General features: G+C 34.7%; 1 protein-coding gene across 1 annotated transcript in view; it reads right to left on the bottom strand.

The window, feature by feature from the left end:
- Positions 1 to 22,090, bottom strand: part of LOC126864413 (division abnormally delayed protein) — a 242,240-nt gene that overhangs the window by 169,840 nt on the left and 50,310 nt on the right. The gene's annotated exons all lie outside the window — the stretch shown is intronic.

The following is a 22,090-nucleotide window of genomic DNA, read 5'->3' as shown; positions in this document are numbered from 1 at the left end:
TTCAGATTATTGTGCTGAGTCGTACAAAATGTTCGTGGCGAAATTTTACAAAAAATTCCTGGTAATCTTTTTGTGAAATTAGTATTTAAAGACCGCATGGAGAAAATACAATAGATTTGTTCTCGTTAATTTTTTTTCCTTCTATTATATATGCGGTGACTAAAAAAAAAATATTTCAACATGAAACAGTTGAAAAAGGGAATAGTCTGAGCGAGTTGAAGATATAAATCTTTCGGATATAGGCAACAAATGTATAATGTTTTGTTTCCTTTGAAAAAGGAATAACATTAGTTTAGTTGGTATATTAATTGAACTGATTTGATATTCTACATTAATATATAAAACTGCATAATCGATTCTATTAATATTTTTTAATGCTTAGGAGGTTAACAACATATTAGAGTTTTAAATTGCTTTTCTATTAAAGACGACAAATATGACTTATCATGTTCTCCACCTGTAACCTTCGTTTTATATCGTTATACTGATGAATTTAATAAATCTTGTAATTAAAAATATTTAGTGGTAAATTCAGTAATGAATTTTTCCACGTTGTATTTGTAGGTTTTTAAAGTATTCAATCTTATAGCGATAAAGCAACTTTTGTACGGAATAAATGATGATCAGATGATGATTGCACAGTAAATGTAATCAAATAGAATGTTCCAGCAAAGGTTTAATGTCCTAGCAATAATATTTATCTGAAATTACATTACGGTGTAACTCTATAGGTACTCGTATTATTCACGGCGAATAAACTGTCTAAAAGACAGATATTTATCAAAAAAAAAAAAAAAACTCATGGATGCTAATTAATAATACCGTATGAATACTTTTGTCTCGATGAACGTATAATTATGTGTTGTAATAATTATGTTGTAAACAAAGTATTACGTGAATGTTGTTTACTTTTGTAAGTTATGAAATAATTGCGTTATCGGTTGTTCGTGCATTTATTACTGTAAGCTTCACTATACAATATTCAGCTTCACTATACATATACATAGATATATTTAAATATATTTAATAATATAAGAAATATTTCTCTTTCTATCTTTACGTTCCAATTGTACGAATACTTTCGTCTCCCACGGTACGTGCACGCAGGAACGTTTAGTGTGAAAAAGCTAGTATGTCAATGGATTAATATGCCGCGACAAAAGATAATAAATTTCTTTCTAACGAAGATATAATAGGTGGAACGAGGTAGTGCTTATTCTCGGATTTTCTATAGTCGTTTTCTCGTTACTGTGTGTTCGCCGATAAGGATTCAGAAAAATGTGTATACGTATGTACATTGGATATTAATGACGTAGTTACAACGTATAGAGAAAAATACACTGCGATATTACAGGAAGGAAGAAAAATCGCGAACGAAGCGCAGCAATTTCGCACAGAAGAAAATCTCGCATTTATCGGTAGGGTACATCGATCGTAAAAGTATGGCAATAGCAGTAACAAGTTCCTTGAAGCTGAGAATTACAAGGGTGAGAAAATTTTATAGTTGGCGCAACAGCGTGTACATCGTAAAGATGAGGTAATAACGTTAACGAGAACGTTTACCGAAGTAATCGGAATTTATTGAGACGAAATAACTCTTGTAATTGCTAGTACATTATACAATAGGATCTAAAGATATTGTAACGACAATAATTGAGGTTCCTAAAACAAGATGCTACTCTTTAGGTCCGATGAATGAGCTTTATATTTTGACGCGTTCATCGTCATTCCTGATAATTGAGGTATCGTTCGTTGGAAAGATTCTGTTTTCCCCGTCAGATTATATGTTTTTCTCATAAACGCAGTTGTAAGAACTTTCTATTCTCCTGCTCAAAAAGCACAGGACATCTTCTATGTTTGATAAAATTTTGATACTTAGTATGGATTATGAATTTTGAATTGTATGCGTTTTCTATTAAATATATTAATAACAAACTAAATATACAGGGTGGTTGGTAACTGGTGGTACAAGCGGAAAGGGGTGATTCTACGCGAAAAAAGAAGTCGAAAATATAGAATAAACATTTTTTTTTAATTTTTTTTTTTTTTAATTTTCCCTGTAGATCGAAACAACGATCTACAGTGAGATCCGTTATAACGAGACGTGATAGAGTGCACGCGTACCGAGCGAAAATTCAAAGTCGATTTTCTCGAAAACAAAGCCTCAAACGAAAAATTTTTATTCTATATTTTCGACTTCTTTTTTCACATAGAATCACCCCCTTTCCGCTTGTACCGCCAGTTACCAACCACCCTGTATAATGGTAAACTTGATCTTATAGCGAACGAAGTTAAATGAATTATTACGCCAATTTATCGGTAATTATTTTTAATTTTGAAGCGAATATAATAGTTGCTCTAATACTTTCGTACAAGAATGTATGGATAATATCGTTATTCTGAACTATCAAATATATCATAATGAAATCTTTCGGATTGAATGGAGTCTTAACACAAAAAGTTTTATATAAATTCATTGAAATACTTTCAGGTGTATCTAAATTAGAATTTTGAAACTATTGTCTCCTTCCAAGAAAAGTATTAAAAAGTTCATATTTAATTTATTGTTTTTACAATACGAAATTCCATGTAAATTTTCAATGTTAAAACCGCATCTTCGATCATTTCAGATATCGCGCATAAATAAATTAAGTAAGTAAACAAACTTGCACTTTCGGTTTATTATTTCTATAGCATCTCTTTGAAGATACATTAACAGAGAAAATAATGTTCAAAAAGCCTTGAAAATATAATCCTATTCTAAGCGACAGGAGATACAGCGCAGACGTTCGTTGTGCATAGTGCTGCAGGAAAGCGGAATATAATTATAGAAAATGACAGAATTATCGATGGGCTTAAAATAAAAATTGTACACCGAAACGTTATTTTATTTAAATAAAATAAAAATTCGCAGACTTCGTATGTATAAGAATAATAAATATGCAAATTATTTTTCGGCCATATTTCGTGTCTAGTCGAACAGAAGAAAAGTTAATTTAAAAATGCTAGTATCGCTGTATACAAATTTTTTCGCGTGTGAACAAATTCGATTAGACGCAGACATTACAAACAACAACTCCAAACAACTAACTTTCAACGAATCCATCGTTAACAAGATTTTTTCGACGTACGATTGTTTGGATTTCGATCGGTTTTCCGATACAGTAGACTCGCAGACGCGACACGACGTTCGTGTGCGCTAGTTGGTGAGCAAATCCAGTAAAAATGCTGTCCAAACATCAAACAAGCAGACGTTGGAAAACTCTATGGATACCTATGAATTTGTTCGCGTCTAGAGTCACGGGTAGCGAAAACAAATATCAAGCTATTACAACAACCATCGAAGATTTGGTCCGCGCGATGTAAACCAGGGAGGACCATCTCGTAGCCTTCGGACGATGACTAACGTAAGAACAAATTGCCGACACACAGACCTGGGACCTAGTAACATTCCTTTCGTCTTCTTTCTCCTGCTCCTTCGCCGCAATCGGCTCGCGATCTGGTCCTCGAAATACCTCGCGAAGAAGGAAATCGCCGGTAAAAGGAGAATAATGGAACAGGAGGAAGAACGCAAAAGAAGAAACAGAAGCGACAGAAGGAAGAAGTGATGAGAAGGGAAAGCATGAGAAACGAACGATTGAAGGAACGGAACACGTCGGAAGGAAAAAGGAAAAGAATACAGGGGAAAAGAGGATCGTCGCGATGTCTACTATCCTGGCTCGACTCGAGCATCGGTACCCAGTTCTTCCAGCACCTCATCGTCTTCCTCTGTCTCTTCTACTCTTTCTTCCGAAAGGCTTCTTTTACCTACGTACGATTTCAGCGCTTCTCTCCTCCATCTCCTACTCCTGATCCGCTTGGTCGCTACGGCGCGTCTCGTCCTGAGGCACTTGAGGCCATTCCGCGGCACAGAGGAGAGAGCTTCGGCATTCCTCTCGCCGGTCATTTTATTTTAGCGCCACCGTGTGGGAGAGAGCCCTTTTATCTCTATCTTTCTTACTCTCTCTCTCTCTCTTTCTTTCTCTTTGTCTCTGTCTCTCCTTTTTTTTCTTTCTGCTTCTCTTTCTTTCGCATACTCTCGGTTCACAGAGCTTCGCTCGGCGTCCTTCTCTTTTGTCCCACACTGTCTGTCTACTCTCGCTTCTCTTCTCTTTGGATTCTACATCCACGCCGAAGCCTCTCCTACCCTCCGGTTTGGAGGCTCGTTCGTGCGAGGCCGATGGACGGCGATGCTGGTGTGCTTGCATGGTATCCGATGGTGGCCATGTTGCGGAGCACGGAGGGGGTGCAAAAGGTACGTGGGAACTGTACCACGCAACTTGGTCGTTGCCGGACCAGCCTCAGACCGAACAAAATTTTAACCGCTTTATGTCCGAACCCGAGGAACTGCCCGTCGTTTCGGACACGTTCGTTCACGATAGCCAGGAATGATTTATCACTTTATTTCAGGAATTCTCGGCACAAATTGCGCGTACACGTACAGATAAAAAGCGGATATTTTTTAAGTAAGGGAATTTTTAATTTCTGTCGTGCAAAATGACACGTGAGATCGTAGTTCTCGATTTAATTGTTAAACGTTACTAGAATTTATTTTTGTTGACGAAAGGTACCACTTAAGATGTAGAAACTTGTTTCTGGGAATGTCTTTTATAATATACAGCAGTCGTAAATGGAGAAAGGCTTTGTTATTTGTTATGGCAATACATAATAGATTTTCTCTTCGTTTCTATTTACTTTTATGTTTACCGTAAACACATTTATTGTAGTTTAAATGTAAAAAATAGATTTTTCATAATACGATAGATGGTTGGCTTAGCTAGAATCACTGTAAAATTACAGGCTTTGTCAAGCAGCATTTTTAAAATAACTAAACGTACAAAAATCTGGAAATACATATAATTAAAATTATTCAACACTGTCTATGATATTATACTTTTTTATAATGTCGTTTACTTATTTTACGTATAATTTATTTACATTTTTATTACCAATATATCATCAAGCAATATCTATTTGTATTCATATCGAATTAATTCTGCTTTCAGAATTTAATCTATTAGACGATCGATGCTTATTAATATTCAGTATTTTCGAACTACTTCTTACAAGTGGAATAAAAATATTAGAATACATAGCATTAACCTCAACCATAACGCTCGATTTATTCTTTAGACTGACCCCCTATTTGAATAGTTTTGGACGTTACCGCTTATTCTATTCTTATTCATGCTATCCAGCGAATTCCGCCTGTGTCGTTATACGTGCATTTCTAAAGAACAAATGTGGAACGGATGCAACGTAGATATGTGTAAATCGACTCTAATTGTAACATTACTGCGTGCATATGTATATGCTTGTAATACAAGAGTCTCGAGTTTATTAGGGTATACGTAATATATATGTATAATGAATATGAGTACACTGGCCCACGGAAGTATTTGAACACTTGCCATAGACAATTTTTAGGTCCATACTGCATACGCTACATAAAACGCTTAGAAATTTCATTAGTTTCACAATGAAACACAACTGTGACATTTATACTAATCAATTCGGGAAACTAATCTGACAATACGTAGATAGGAATATACAAACGTATATTTCATAAAAAATTAGTACAAGCTTGAGTAGTCACCTTAAACATGTAATAAGTATCAAATATGGTCCTACTGAATGTTAAGATTTATTAATACGTATAATGAATGTTGGGCAAAATGATTTGACTGTTTAAATACTTTTGTCATTTCTGGGAAATATATATAAATATATACCTGTAATAAATATCTTACTCACTAAATATTTGGATATCTAACACCTGCACTATCTATTTGCAGACTGATATTCTAACTTTGCCGATACAATCCTGATAGATGGTTCTCATAACAGTGCCAATGAAATTTCAAAACGTTTCACATATCTAATATTTATGATATATTCATAAAAGTTGTCTACCAGAGTGCTTTCACGAGCCTGTGTATATGTACATTATTATGTAGATGAAGATAGAGCAGGTGCATGTTGCGAGTATGCAGCGTATAAGGGTAGAGCACGGATACTGTAGACCAGCGTAGGCCGTAGATTGTGAGAAATGACATTTTTCTGAAGTAGATGAGCGGCACGGCTGAGCTTAATTACGATGCGTAAAATAGACAGAAAGAAAGAAGAGCCGCTTCGAGAGTTCGACAAGGTGCTCTTATCCGTTTCAAGTGGAGTTAAAGAGTGGCGAACACGTCCTCTACTCGATGACAAGAGGGAATAATTATTACTGAGATACTTATCTGTGGTATTCTAACAGCGTGCTCAATAACGATTATTATTAGGCTAATTAATTATCCATTATCAAAGCCTGGCGAAAATCTAATTTTCGTTGCCATTAGGGTCCGCTCTTTGCACTGTACTCGATAAGATTAAAATTAATAGGATTACTCGCGAATTACATATAATTACAGCATTTTCATTCGCTTGGTGTACCTCGGCATCTTAGGATCGAACAGCGTTAAACATTAATCAAAAATCTGCTCTAACAGTTACCATGTGTAAATCCTCATATATTGCGTGTTAATATTGCTTACATATAGACAAATCTTGATATTCAGAATATAACAGATTTCCTTCGAATAGTAGTAACTTTAATTCTTAAGATCTTTTCTTTCTCTATCATAAACAAAACCAATGGTTCTGGATGTTGATCGAATATACCAGTAAGTTCTCTCGAAAGGATCCTTCTAATATAAAAACACAAAAAATCATTCAATTTGTACTGAATATCAGCAAGCGACTTGTAGCCAGCAGTATCCACCAGCGAAGACGTCGATATATTCGAAAACTTGCCTCGAACAAAACACAAAGCAAAAACATGTAAGCGCATGTATACAACGTTGTATACCCGGCGCGAGTCTCGGACATCTGGCCACCAGACGAGAAGTTGGCGCGTTAAAATTGACGGAACCGATGTTAATTAATTCATTGATCCGTCGGTGAAACCTGTTCCGCCGAACGTGAACAACCACGAACGAATCGTAACGCCCACGCAAGACTAGGTGGGCGCGGCGCACAGCGTCGCGTCAAACGCGAACGCTTCGACGCCGAGGGAATCGAAAACGCGTGACCCGCGCGCGCCACGTCGCGATAAACATCTCGAACTCGCGGTAGAAACGCGTTTTCCGCGAGTATCGGAAATAGAACGGGCCAGAGACGAAAGCCTAGAGACTAGTAGGTTGCCGAGGCAACGACACGCGCGTACATGACTTTCGTGTCCTCTTCCTCTCTGCTCTCGCTTTTCTTTCTTTCGCTTTCTTCTTCGCAGTGTCTCTCTGCCTTTACGCCGAGAGCCACCTCTTCTATTTTTCTACCGTGTGAAATTACTATACGTCGCGGCGAATATACTCAACCGACGACCATATGTCCGACTGTGAAGTCATGCGCCACGAAAATCACGGAGATACGCGAAATAACGAGTCTAGGTGCGCGTCGCGGCTTCTCCCTGCTTTCCTAGTTTTCCTTTTTGCTCTTTCTTTTTCTCACTAACCTTCTCTCTATCTATCTCTCTTTGTCTGTCGTTCTTTTGCAGTGCTAAAGAAATTCAACTAGTCGCTGTATAAACATGCACGCATATGCACGTATGTAAGTACGAGCCCGAGCTCGTCGTCAGCTCCGCAATTCACCGTGCGATTTTCTCCGAGATGCCGACTCCGAAACCGAGGTCGGAGCTCTGACTTCCAACCAGACCGCGCGTTGTGGTTTACTAAATATATTTTCTCTTCATTTTATCGTGAACCGTATATGTTGCATGTCCGGTGTATATTTCACTTTCTTTCCTTACCTCTTTTTTTCTCCTTCCTCTCCTTTTTCTTTGTTTTTTGGCATTTTTATGTTTCGTTGCTTCTGTAAACCGTCAAGAAGCATATGTCGTGGAAAGTTTATTGCACGCGTTTGAAAAGATACAGCGAAATCAATGACTCTGCTCTTTGTTGATACATTGTTTCGTTTGTGTTATGGCTTCGTCATCTTCACGCGTTTTAATTTGTTAACACCTTTGACCTTATCCTACACGAGCCAAACAAAATTCATTCGTTTGATCTATGAACGTACTATATATATGTCGAAAGACATATATATCGTTGTGTTCTGTAAACCATCGTTGTGTTCTATAAACGCTTATATGTGTTCGATGAAATTTATATCCTGTTACATTTTTAAGACGCGAAATTTATAATATACACGTTATATTCGATTTTTTCCTGGAATTTCGAATAAAGAGAGTTCAAGACTTTACGTGGTATTAAACTCAACCCTGGCAAGCTTTATCTACTTCTATAATCGGAAAACTTCTGCTAGAAAAAGTCTCATTTTTCGAGTCGCGCCTATACTCAAAAGGAACGCCGAAAATTCTGAGTTTAATGAAACTTGGTGTATACACGGCGCAGATTGAGGTATGCAAAGAACAGATTTTTGTGCTGCAAAAAATCACTTTCAGCAGGTAAAATCCACGCGAAAGTTTCTACATTTTTTCATTTTACGAACAACAGTACAAGACAGAACAAAGTTTTAATATAAATTGTTAAACTTTTCCTGCTCCATGTATGTAATTGCAGAAATTTCTCTACAATACGTAATTTTAAAATAAGTAGCCTCTCGTATCATTTTAAATAGAAATGCTTACGTTTCAGGAACATACTAATACATAAATACAAATTGAGCTTTTTCAGAATACGTACAGGAGAAATACCATAGTTCTTATTTTAGTTACAAGAAAATCTTTATCCTCCGACATAATTTTTAAACAGTAGGCAAAACTCGTGCTCTGGCCAACGGTAATTATCTCACTTTTTGATTACGCTGACGCAGTACATTTTATTCGAACGTCATTTACGCTTGCATTCAGAGAATACAAATTGCTTGCCTTCGATTCTCTTTCGACATCCATAAATTCGATCACGTCTCTACTTATGTATTTCCATACATCCGGTTGACTAACTATGCAACAATGTTTTATCTGTCATCTTTGTTACATAACATTTAAGAAATATAAGATTTTGTGCAAAAGACTGAGTATTACCTAAATAATGTTTTATGAATGTATATAAGGGTATTTGGTATTATTTTAACATTTCTTCTATTTGTTAAAAAATATTTGATCTACGAATTTAGTATCCATTTGTTAAATATCTAATTGTAATTAGCGTTTTAAATAATTCCTAACTTTGTGTTACCTTTTATCTTTTCCACGCACGCATACAATGCTGTCGGGTAATTTTTCAATAAACCCGTTCCCATGAATCGATCTCTTCGATTATTTTGTGTATAAAAGTATAAGTGGTAGACGATTAAGAATTAAATAGTTCACGAGATATTTCAACTTTCTTCATAATCTTTTATCCATACTTTCAATTTCGATCTCTAACACCCTACAATCTCTACGTTTTAATATATTTTGAAAATTTACTTCAAAGATACAATTTCCCCAAATTATATGCCGAGGTTCTCAAAATAAAAGTCGGTGAACATATTCTTCTCTAATCATACGATATGTCACCTTTTCAAAAATATTCCACCAAGAAACTTGTAATAGCAACAACAAGTAAGTACGTACCACGATTTTATTGCATGCACATGAAAAAGACTAATCAGAGCAGTGTATACGCTTTGAAAGGAAAATCGGAGACCATAAGTTCATTCGAAGTACCAATGAAACAGTTTCCGAAAGCGATATGTAAAATCTGTGATGTGATCATAGTTTCAAACTACTAGTTGATGGTAGCTTGGAAACACAGTGCTACAATTCGAAGTCCACCGAACGACAGAATTGCAACGTATAATTTAAACTGATCACATGCAAACATCTGCGCATCGTAACAGATCATTAACTTGCATACACATTTGTTCACGTCGAGGAAAGTTTCTTTGTAAGATTCTCCATAAAGCGAGCAATTGTCTGAAGAACAAAAAACCATGGAACATCGAGGTAATTTTATTCGAGTTGTCATGCAAAGGATTATCCACCTTTGACTTAGAGTGCTCCACAGAATTTCTCGTAATTTATGGTTTCGTGTTACAACGTTTCGCGTACCTACGCGTAATTCTTGTCTACGCTTTTCAGAATCAAGCGGAAACTCGCTTTTCATAAATGTGGGTATGCACATACAGTCACAATAGTCTATATACATCCCTTAAACTTCAAAGCTATAACTTCAGGCAAATTTTCTATTAATTGAACTTGGCTACGTGTTTAACAAATTTCTTGTACATATTAAGGAGAAGCGAAAAGAACTGTTTTAAAGGATTATATCAATTTGTTATTATATTCTTCTTTATATTCTATATTATATTCTTCTTAGTATTAATAAAGTTGAAGACTTTACATGTTTCCGGAATAATTTCATCGCAAGACCTTCGCGAGCTATACGTTTACGTAATTTTCAAATTAGAAATACGTTAGTGTACTGAGAAAAATTAAAATCATTTCCTGTCGATATGTAAATGTGAACAATTGTATTATAAAGTGCAATTTCTAGTTTCTTCCGATACAGCGGATATACAAAATTCGTGAAGCGTATATACAGACCTTATGAAGTATTAGACTGTCGTTGCTGACTGTACTATATACGTCGACGAAAATTTTCTTCCTGAAACCCTCGCACCGCACTAGCTTCAAAGATTACATCAACGCTGAACAAAAAAAGGAGAAAGAAAAGAAGAAAGAACGGGGGGATAAACGGTTGATTAATAGACGTGTATGTAGCATATTCCGCAATACGCGAGGCCTTCTTCACGCAGAAATTAATTTACATGTAAAAACAGTGAAAAAAGTTGATGTAAACATATGTATTATTTATCCTTGTTCGTGAGATATGGGTTTTGTGTTCTGTCATTTTAGGATCATAAGGAAGCATCATGATAAATTATAATTTGTTGATTTTCTAATTTGAAGACTAATTCGGCCGAGGAGCCAGATTAATGACAAGGCGTCTACAAACTTGTCTTGAAATGCAAGGTGATCATTTTGAACATCTTCCGTAAGGCTAACCACTTAACAAACAAAGAACACAGGAGAAAAATATGATAGGTCATATTTTTTGTCTATTACAGGAAAGTAATTTAGGATATCGTTAATCAATCTTGCTCTCCTTCAAATAGAAACTTGATCGTGGGATGAAACGTAAGTTTCTCTCATCCTCTGAATATCTACAAGATATCGATAATAAAGACATTAGTCAAGTTCTTGATCTTTTTTAAAAAAAACATGGTGGATTTATTAGTCATTTTTAAACTACTTATAGTTCTCAGGAAATTATTTCCTTTCCCAATTATGTGTATATATTGAACTGTGTATATATGTTGAAGCACATCTCTTTAGCTACAAATTATTGCGTATTGAAATTAGATACTCAACAAGCCATAACTTCTCACGCTGTTTCCATGCGGTCTTCGTGTGACAAAACCCAAGGCTCGTTACGTCTTAAAACGGGAAGGAATGGAAGAAGTGAGCAGTTCGGAAGAAACGTTTATTAACCTGGTAAATTGAATAATTGCGAAAAATGGTGATGTCGCAAACACTGTTTCTTAAATTTATCTTAATATCTTATTCTATGAAGCAATTTACAGGCGTCACTCGTTTCTCCACAGCTGAATATTAATCGCGTACTTGTGTAATGTAATTGAGAAATTAGTAGAAAATGGAGTTAATCTAGTTTCTGAGAAACCATTATCTTTATATATAAACGTTCTTCGTTGTTTTCGGGTGTGTGCAATCAATTGCTGAAACGGTTCCCAACATAGCCCGAGACACCGTGTATATTTTGCGGAGAATTTCGCAGGATTTTCTTGTAATTTATAGTTGCACGGTTCGCGGTATCGTTTATCTAAATATAGATAAGGCTTATTCTCTGTCGTTCTCTCTCTCTCTCTTGGTGGGCAAAGTCACGCGGCGCGAAACTCACGGAGAAACGCGACATAATAAGGCCGGAGGTGCATGTGCGAAGCTAGTGCAGCCACTAGTATTCCCAAGTACGCCTATATATTCGCGGGACTAACTTTATCGGTCGACCGAGTCCCCCTTCGCTCTTTGCCGATGCAAATCCGAAAATCCTCGGTTAGTATTTTACCTTCCCACCAATTCTCGAACGAGCGCGGCGAATACGAGGGTGTAACGGAAAAATGCAAGGGGTAGCACGCGGCTTGCGAAATGCGGATTCGCGTTTAACCGCATTATCATACGTTTAAATAAATTCCGGCGAACGTACGGCGTGTCGCATCACGGGCATAGCCACCGTAAAATAGCTCAGGGATAACCGACCGTGTAAGGAAAATTCACGGGAAAATTTAGCTTACAGATTTCGGTTCAACGTTTTCGCTATCCTTCGAAACCCGTGAGAACGTGGACGCGTGAAGGTATATGCAAACACCTGCGGCATTTCCATTTGCAACCGCAGGAGCAGAGTTTTAATTTCAACGATGTGAACTTTTAACAAGTACCGCTTCGTGTGTAATGAAATAAATAATTCGTATATAATGATATAATGATATTGTAATGTACATAATGACATGTAATAATATTATGTAACAATATAATAATAGTAACGTATAATAATAGCAATCGGTTAGTTTAATGAGATAATTACTATTTATTCGTATTATGTAATTCTTTCACAACATTCTGTAAATAACAGGTTGTTGTGTCATTATTATGTATGATCTAACAGCAGATGATTTATTTAATATAGTAAATAATATAATTATTTAATGTAATAAATATTAGCTTCCGGGGTAGATGTTCCTATAAATTTATAATACAAAATTCAAATAGGGAAACACGAAAGGAAATGTAACAGTTATTGAAATCTTCTATAAATGGAAATTAGATTTTCGATTGGAACCACGGAAATAGAAAAAAAAACCTAACGATCCTAATAATTCTACAATATTTAATATGAAAAAAGTACGCATAAATATATCAAAGCAAGTGTTTCTTTAGAGTAAAAAATAATTTAAGAAGGTATAAAAAATTGTACAACTTTTCGGATAATGGTTTAAAATATTTAAATTATTGAATTTTTATATATGAACTAACTTACAAATAATTTTTTGGGTAGATTATTTTTATAATGCGTACATGTGTTTAAATATTACTTAATATTTAGAATAATCTATTCCAATCGCTTATCGTTGTATTTTTGTATTTTATTAATCTATCATTATAATAGAACTAAATGATCTTTTTGTAGTAATTATTAGTGTCGAAATTTCAGATGCAAGTAAGAAGCTATAATTAGTTATGATGTTTCCTCCTATAAATAAACAAAATTCTAATTTCAACGCGTTGAATATGATATTTTTTTAAATGGATCAACTAAATTTTCATTCTCTCTGTCATCTACTGAAACAACTGATATTGATTAATAAAAATAGTGGTTTATCTTTTGTTACGAAAGATTGCTGCTGTATATCTTATCCTTGATGCCATAAATCCAAGTGACCTCAAGCATAAAATTCTGCTATATTCATTTCTCTTATTAGCCATCGTCACTTTTTCCATCGCTGAAATTATTTCTGAAGAAGATCGCTTCTGTTGATAAAAATATAGTAAAATCCCATGTATATAGACTTTGAATTTACTACTACACATCAATTTAGTAATTTTCAATATATTAAAGTAATGAGTAACAAAGAAGGAATGTTTCTAATACAAGTTTGAAAATAAAAAAAGAAGAGAACTGATAATCCATACAACAAAGTATAATAAAAGAGTAACCGTAATTGGAGGGTTCTTTTTATTAAAAAAGCAAGATAAGTTAACTTGAGTCAGCTAAACTCCAACGTCCTAAAATTCAACCTTGAACTTTGCACAGAATAATCAAACTGGCATATTATGAGACATTATTAGTCTTCAATATATGATAACGAAAAAAGCAAGAAAATATTGTGTACTTCACATTCAGCAAAAAAAGATAAAATAAATATTATTTTACAATAAGAAAAATTCTCAATAATGGAGCTGATCAATTTTTACATCGATTCATCAACTTATCGATAAATGTCAAACTTTACGAATAATACCAGATCGAACCACGATGTATAGGGACATTTGCGGTGAAATAAAAGTTTGGAGCGGCTCGTTAGAATTTTTGCGAATTGTTATTCCGAATAAACGTTTTCATGCGCGCCAGGCTAATTCTCGCGACACTTCGCGGTGCGAATAATGATTAGCGGGATGGTCCAGAAGCAAGAGAAATGCAGGTAGTTCTCACTTTATGAATTTTTCCCGCTTTACGAATTTCTATTTTTACGATCTTTCTTCCCTCTTTTTTTCTTTTTACAGAGGAATTTTTATTTTAAATTGAGCACGACCAATGCGATTGAAGGCGTTCTTTCCCCTTTTTCTTTTTTCTTTCTATTTTTTTTTAACGATGCACCGAAGTTTGCTAGTACATATATCTCCTACTACATCGACGGTTCCCTTCATCCGATGATGAAGAAACGAACAAACTTTTTCAAAGAATCTTTTTAATTAAAAAGTTTCCTTATATCATTTTCTCTGAAGTATGTAAATCTTCGGCGGGTAAAATCTCTACCGATCATTTAATATTCGTATAAGATTTTATACATATTCTCTCTTACGAACATAACTCTTGCTTATAACATTACAACATTATTTCTAAGGCAAATAAACTGCCGCTTTACGACTTCGATTTACGAATAATCACCAGGAATCAATTATATGTGTAATTCGCAAAGGCGGAAGTACTGTAGGGAGATGAGAAGTTAGCTAGCAAGATAGTACAGGGGCAAGGCAGGTATTGCTCTTTATTGCTCACCAGTATATGTCGCTATATTGTCTTGTTTGTATAGTGTGACACTCTCAGCCAATACTTATGTTTAAGATTGTATTGAACCTATCGGAAATAACCAATCAGACTCGTATTCCTTTACCTAATCACTATTTCAGTATCGTTCTCTATTATACTCTATTACTACGTATACAAAGATGAAAAATTGGCTAGGACAGCACAACAACAACGGAAGTATCGTTCTCTATAGCTCACCGTTACGTGTCGCTATATGATTTTATTTGCGTATGTGATACCTTCGATCAAGCACGCAGCTTATCTTTACAATTGTACGAAGTTTATCACAAATAACCGATCAAACCCGCATTCCTTTGCCTAGCCATCATCTCAAATACGGTAAAGGATGAAGTCGCGGATGCGAATTTCGCGGGGAAACGTGATACAACAAAGTTAGGTACATGCGAAAATTCCCCTTTGGCTCGTCTATATGCTCGCGTATAACTATATGTATGCGTATGTATGCGATGGGCCAAGTTCGACGGTGCTTCGTCGAGCCCTGAGGGCCCCGATGATGTAAATGCGGAAATCTGATACTATTCTTCTTTCTTCTTCAAGCGCGAAATTTCGAATGTACATCGAGCGAAATTGACGAGATAGCGGAGAGATGAAGGGAGAGACAAAGAGAGGAAGTCTCGCGGACTGTGATGGCGCAGGTTCAGGGACGAGAATTTTGAAAGTTCTCGCCACGGTTGGCTTGAGTTCTTGTTCGAGCAGAATACCGATTTGTGGCATATCGATCGATTCGGGATTAAATTCGTATGCTACATCGATCAATTTCAATGGCTGGCTACTACGATCGTCGCAGAGTTTATAACAAAAACTAGTTCCTGTAATATTCAGTTGGTAGGCAAGTAATGTCGACTTTTGATGGTACTAAGAAGCACAGTTTCCAGTGGCTCATATTTTACAGTTTCGAATAAATTCACTTTATGGGATTGTTCGAGAAATCCGTAACGTTTTTATTATGAATTTATATCAAATAATGGGACGTTTGTTTTAATTGTAGTTGAGATGATCATTTCTATCGGATAAAACGTAATATAGTCTCGTTGCTATTTATTGAGATCTTGACATAACTTATTCAATAGACATAAATATGACATGAGATAGTCTGGAGCCCACTGAAGCTATTTGAAGGAATTCTTTGTCGAAAAAGGTGAAAAATTTTTCAAAAAAGGTTTCGTGAAGCTATAAACTTTTTTAACGATATAAAGTTGACATTCTGTATTTATACATAAAATACCGTTGATGCATATTTGATATTTCATGCATAATGAGTTAAAATATCTGAAAGATGAACGAATGCTTCCAAAGAAGATTTACTTGTGAAAATAACGAACGGAAATAGTCGTACATATCCAAGGTATCCCGTAATCGGTGGTATAACCGAATAGGGACTGATTCTAAGCGAAGGAGTAAGTTGAAAAGGTACAAAGGTTTCAAAAGGAAAATTCAGGTACAATAAAAATTGTTCATCTAACGCTTCGTTTCTGAGAAAATCGAGTTTAAAAATTTTGCAAGTATATTTAAAGTTGGTTACGTACCGACTGGGTAAAAACAAACAATTAGGAGATTATTCTGCATGCGAAAAGACGTAAAAAGTGTAAAATAACATTTTTCCATTTAAGAAAAAATTATTTTCAAGAAAATTTGAACATGCTTAGTTAAAAACTGGTCTAGTGTACATACACGTTACATTTTCAAATTTACTTTTCGCGAAAACAAAACATTTTATGGACAAACAATTTTATTCTACATTTTTTATCTATGTTCATATGTAGTTCTTCATGTACATATGTAGTACATATGTAGTTCTCTAACTTCTTGTCGATTATTTGCTCCTGTTCAATCGGTTAATTACGTACAATACTGCATAATTAAGTTATAATTGTAACAAAAATTCTACTTATTCTGATATTCCTGAATCAAAATTTCTTCTACACAAGTTACTGCTTTTCTTTGACGATACCCAGCGATCAAAATAGTTTTCCATTAAGATTCCAATAGCTGTTTGAAATACGTTTCAAATAAAGTTTTGAACGATTGGATTGCCCGATCAGCTTCCGTGTTTCTTCTACATTTCAAATATTTTTACAAAGGAATTTTTTTACTGATCAAAATAAGTAAAAATTAAAAAATAGAACATAACAGAGGTACTGTCAAACGAAGAGCAATGTATATCATCGCAATGTTACCATGGTTAACATTACTTTTTCTCCTTCCGGTAAATAGCGTCTGTTGATGTCACGTAAATATTTGGATCAGCTGCCGCATGATACCAGTACGACAGTGTAATGATAATAGAGAATATCGTAATAGAAAACGTCTTACTCAAACCAGTTTACAGACATTCTTTTCCACGCGATCACTTCCATGCGCTGTCATAGACATTCGAAGATTTACCGACGTCTTCTTTTTGTTTGTCTGTTCTCATAAAACGTATGCAATTTGTTTCCTACTGTCGGTTACAACTTCTCATAAACTGTTACTCAACATAGAATACCATTAAACATTGCCACTGTAATTGATATTATTGTACGCTACGGAATACTTCAGGAATAATGCAAATTTATTATTGTTATAATTATAACTATAGTATTATAATTATACAAATATAGTGGGATGAAATTTTCATTCGATAACATTCTCGAAAAAATTATGCCATCTTAATAGATGACACCAATGCCGGTCCTAAAAGATTAAAATTATGGAAAAGACAAATACAGATGTAAAATTACGTTTCTGCAAGATTTTAGATTCTGTATTGACGAAGAATTCTTTTCTCCTCTCAGCGAATACCACAAGTCCGCATGATTCTTATTTTTTAACACCTTGAATACCGGTATACCGGTCGGTTAAGTAAAGAAAGAGAAAAAGAAAAAAATAATTGCAGAGAGTCGCAAGATATTTTCTCAGTAAGCTGTGGGTGAGTATTACAACTTCGCAGCCGCGGTCGTGAAGGGAGGAGGACGAGTCGCAGAAAGAAACCACGCTTGACCCGGCGAGACGACGATAAAGATAGAAGCAACCGAATGAAAAAGTAGCGTTGCCATTGTAAGGACAGAGAAATAAGAGAAAGATGGCCCCGTAAGCTACCGACGACACGGGTCATCTCGCTTATCTCTGGCTTAACCAGCCGTTTAGCTTGGTTACACACGTACACGCAGGAACAAACACAGGTAATACACAGGCAAGCTTACATCGACGATTTTACTATACTTGTACGTGTTACCTGATCACTCGACCCACCCACATAAAGCGACTAGTACCTTGTAGAATTGTACCGGTATCGGAGATTATCTTTGGCAGCAGGGGAATTGAAAAGGAGCCACGCTTCTCCAGCACACCGTTTCCAACCTTATGGAATATAATTACGCCGAGGCAACTCGCTCAACGCTCTTCTTCCACGGTTTTTTCCACGCGATTTCTTTTGCGCCTCACGTATTTCTCCTTTGCAACTATCCAATAACATGTGTTTCGAGTCGCAGTACCATTTGGTAAATTATCGTAGGACCAATTAAAACGCCGCTTAATAGGCTGGATCGACATTCTAAGAAATAGATGATATTGTTATCAATTTAACTTCCCTCTCTTTCTGTTCAAAGATACTTTTAGGCTGTAATCGTAGAATATTGTAAGTAAACAAATAAAACAGGAGAAACAATCGAAGGTGAAGACTGATACAAGTAGATATTATTAATCGTCTACAACACAGTTAGTTAAAATTTTAGTATAATTTTCGATTTATTTGCTTATTAAAGTCAACATTTGGATTTATAAACTTTAAAAGAGGATATCTATAGAACCCGGCGAAATCCCATCATGAAATTCATACACGAATTCTACATGTATTTAGTATTAAGTAAACTGTGAAAATTCAAGTGCTGCTACTGAGCTTGATACACTTTATTTCTAGATCGTTTATGCGTTTGTTGTGGTCAAATAAAAAATAAACTAGTGATGTGTCCGAATTAGAAATTTAAAAAACTTAGGTCTTCTAAAAATAAAAAAAAAGAGATCTAAAAAATCGTAGATCTATCAAGATCTAAAAAAATTTGCCGAACGCGACGATAAAGCAAAAAAGAAGATCAAAGTTTTCTATTTTGTTCGTACGTGTTTCAATAGTATTTGTTGTTTTCATATTTATATCTATTCCACAATTTATATTAAATTTTATGTTGTTTCAAGCCCAATCGAATTTATTTTATAATTGCATTCATAAATGGCTTGATCACTTTAGAAATAATAATTTGTTACTTGAAGCTCTTTGTATTTTAAATAAACAAATTTAAACGGTCTTCGATCTTTTTCCATCTAGAATGTCAATCAGTGCGCCGTACTGGTGTAACACGATCGGAAAATACCAACCGCGTTCTCGTGTAACGTGATTACAAATTCTTTTAAAAACGACTCGTGTATATGTAAACATGTATGTGACAGTAAATGTTAGAGGTACGCAAGCATATTATTGTGTTAAACATACAAGGTAAACAAACAAGGGTGAGAATATTTGTAATTGTCTCGCTGCGCTTGCGTTCCTGCGCTTTGTTGCGAGCTTGACTCATTCGTGTTACGCAAATGAACACATTTTTGAATTGCATTATGTGACAGTTGTTTCTATGCAGAATTGATTGTGTTAGTTCAAAAAAAAAAGAATTTACTTTACTTATTCAGTTCTGCATACCGTACAATACAAAATTCGTATAACACGAAACGTATTTCTCGCGTTATAAGAGCTTCTCCTCTAATTACGCCGAGAAGACTCGTCCAACGCTCTTATTCCACGTTTTTTTCCACCCGATTTCTTCTGCATCTCACGTATTTCTGTTTTGCAACGATCCCATGAGACGCATTTCGAGTCGCAGCTTCATTCGGCAAATGTCTAGTTTTAACCATCTTCGTTTCTGTTGACAACGTAGAATCTTGTAAGACGGAATCTGTATTCAAGCTACCGAATCGATAACTACGTCTTCTAAACTGCAGATGCTTACGTAAATCTATGTTTTTCTGAAAACTACTGGAAATATAGGAGTTGTACAAAAAGGAGACGAACATTCCGCGTATCAAATATCATGAGTTTTTACTTTGGATATTTTACAGCTGAGCTTTCCAAACTTTTACGAATCGAGACACACTTACGAAAACGGTAATCTTTCGCGACCCACCTGAAGATTACACGAAGTGTAATTACCGTCGAGAGTTGTTTGATAGGCAATTTAAAATTGATTTGATATGCACAAATCTGTGAACTGGGAGAAAGTATCGATAGATACCTATATACGTAAAAACAGTAATTCTCATATGATCTTTAATTGAATCAACTTTTATTTGACGATGAGTAAAACTCTCCTAAAAAGCATATACGTTCAAGATCATATGTCTCATATAGAAATCATAGGAAAAAAACATGATAAATATAATCTTGTTCATTTTTTTTTTTTATTTAGTATTGCTTTACGACCAAAAAGAAATATTTATACCAAAAAGAAACTTTAATATAAAGCAGCTAGAAATGGAAAGAATCCCTCAAATCCAAATTTATAGTTGACAAAATTTTTCAGAAGCCAATGAAAGTTATTTCATAATAGTTTTATTAAAACAATATTATTCCAACCATATATTCCAAATATATATATTTCTAGACTTTATCGATATTTTCTCCAGCAGATTTTTCAGTTCAAAATTGTAACACATGGAATATTAGTGATAGAAGAAAATAATTTCTTTGACAGTTATACGCATTGAAAGATATTTCATTGTATCTATTTTCTCTGTAAATGGTCTTCTTCGCTATTCTCGGATTGTTTCTTCGGTTATCATTTCTTCGTGCTCGATTTCCTGAATGATATAGGTAACGACTTTTCTTTGTCATCCGTTTTTAATACACAAGAAGTTCTTCGGGTATCAAGTAAATCTTATTGCAAAACTAAAGAAGAAACTTCAATTTCACGTAAGTGTGAAGAAAGTTCATCAAAGCCAGTCTTACGTGCTCGGTGATAAACTGAACGTTAGGAAAACTGAAAGTGCAAGGAGGTTATTCAGACGAGAACAAAAGAAATTAAATCGGTATACAGTACCGCTTATCAATATCCACTTTGGTATTGTAGTAACAATTGTAGTAACAATACATGAATGTTAATAAAGCAAATACGTTGATTGTAAATTAATAGCTAAAAATTATATTTATTATCTTCTAAATTTAAATTTAAATATAAATTTAAATTATTTATTTGAAAGCTTAGATATAATGAAATGTTGACACCGGTTTTTAAATACTATCATTCACATTAGTCGTCATAGTCGTTCTATCCTAGTTCAGAAGAACCTTTCACACATGATCCATAATTTAGGAACTAGATAATTTGTGGATAAAAAACACCTAAATTAATACAATTGTTTTACAACATTTGATACTTACCTACAAATGCTAATTTTGTTAATCACATAATAAATGTTTTTATAAATTAAATTCAATATTATACGATATATGTGTATATATAAATAATAAATAATAAAGTCATTGTTGATCTTTTCATTCTTAGTTCTGTAATTAGATTAAATAAAACTTCCTGTTAAAAATAAACAAATTGCTTCGAGCAGTAGTGTATCTATTAAATAAGCGAGAAAGTTCCGCCGTTTTTTATGGTAGAAAAGAAAAATACAAAGAATGCAAAAGGAAACATTCTATTCGCACATGTAATTAATCCAACGCGCAATTATCTTTTCTCAATAGGAAACAAGCTTATAAATACCGGTTTAATGAAAGTCACGATTTTGTGAAATAAAAAACCTTCTCAATCTCGCTTTTCTGTATACCCTTCTCGTCTTTGAACTGTGTTATTTATTACTGCGGATAATTGTTCAGATTTAAAAAGAGATAACAATCCGACAGACTCAGTAGAATAAAAGAAACACATAGCAAGTTTCTATCTACGAGCTAAATCTTGTCACAGATAACTCATACAACGTGCATCATTATGTAGGAACACAATTGCATTATTATGTAGGTACAGAATTGCATTATTACGTAAACCTTGCGATTCATTAACGCTAGTTATGTTTTCACGAGTGTTTCGCAAACCGGTTATGATTAGACATTCTATGATTAGAAATTCTATTACTTTTACAAATTGCTAACAATCTTATTATTTTTCACAAAATTCTGCATCCGCAAAAATAAACAATTCTATCTATGTCGTTCGATGTTTTCAAATTTCTAGCTATAGCCTGTAGCACAGTTCTTT

Source organism: Bombus huntii, chromosome 4 (genome assembly GCF_024542735.1).
Source record: "Bombus huntii isolate Logan2020A chromosome 4, iyBomHunt1.1, whole genome shotgun sequence".
Classification (NCBI taxonomy): domain Eukaryota; kingdom Metazoa; phylum Arthropoda; class Insecta; order Hymenoptera; family Apidae; genus Bombus; species Bombus huntii.
This window is presented reverse-complemented; position numbering and strand designations above follow the sequence as displayed.